Source organism: Camelus ferus, chromosome 3, assembly GCF_009834535.1.
Source record: "Camelus ferus isolate YT-003-E chromosome 3, BCGSAC_Cfer_1.0, whole genome shotgun sequence".
Taxonomy (NCBI): Eukaryota; Metazoa; Chordata; class Mammalia; order Artiodactyla; family Camelidae; genus Camelus; species Camelus ferus.
Genome location: NC_045698.1, coordinates 77,849,177 through 77,850,322, shown reverse-complemented (window position 1 = coordinate 77,850,322; position 1,146 = coordinate 77,849,177).

The window sequence follows — 1,146 nt, the reverse complement described above, 5'->3', positions numbered from 1 at the left end:
TTCTGTGATTAGGTTAATTACAGAGACCATGACTTCCACTTTGCTAGTACTCTCTCTATGGCTCTTCTCATATGCTTGCTTTGATGAAGAGGACCACCTGGCATGCAACTGAGGTGGCCTCCATCCAACAGCCCATAAGAAACTGAGGCCCTTATTCCAACATTTCTCAAGGAAATGAATCCTAAAAACATCCACATAAGCTTGGTAGCAGATTCTTCCCCATTCAAGCCTTCAGATGAAACTGCAGCCTGCCTGACATCTCAACTGCAGCTTTGTGAGGAACCCAGTTAGTTTGTGCCCAGATTTCTAACCCACAGAATCTGAGTCACAAATGTGTATTATTTTAAGCTAAGCTAAGTTTGGGGGTCATTTATTTTGTAGACTTAAATAACCAATACAATTAGTTATGCTAAATTTTTATTGGATTATATATATTGCAAATACACTTCCTGATTTTTTATTTATTTACTGACTCTGTTTATGATATCTTTTTCCATGAGGATTAAACATTTTATATAATTTAATGTGTCCATTCTTCTCATGGCTTTTAGATTTGATGGAGTGTTAGGGGTAGCGTTAGGGTTAGAGTTGGGTTATTAGTTTACTCTAACTTGCTAAGGATGTAAGTAGTGTAAACATGTTAGCTACAAGTTTTGTTCAAAATAAGTTCTTTTCCTAGATTTCAGGTTAGCAAAAAGTTTCCCAATTATTCTCTAGTTCTTGCTTTCTACTGTAATTTTAAAAAATTAGATAAACATCTTTAGGTGCATTTATTAGGTAATAAAGTAAGTCACTTTCTCCTGGAAAACAGTATTACTCTCTATGTTGTAGCTGGTCACAGCATACATAGGGGGGTAAAGTTATAAAGTCAAAGAGCAAAGTGATAATTATGTTTTCTCAAAGTAACCCTTGAGAATTCCTTAAGTTGAACATAGAGTAGAACATAGGTGGTTTGGTATGTATGTGCCCCTCAATGGTAGCATGTATATATCCATGTGTAAAATATATAGTAATCAGGAGGACACAAAGTGTACACATGCAAAATATAACTCTACAGAATTTTTAATTATGGGATAGCAAGATAAGGAAAAAGAAGCATTTAACAAGGTGGGGTGAGGAATAATGATGCTGAATACTCACCATGCA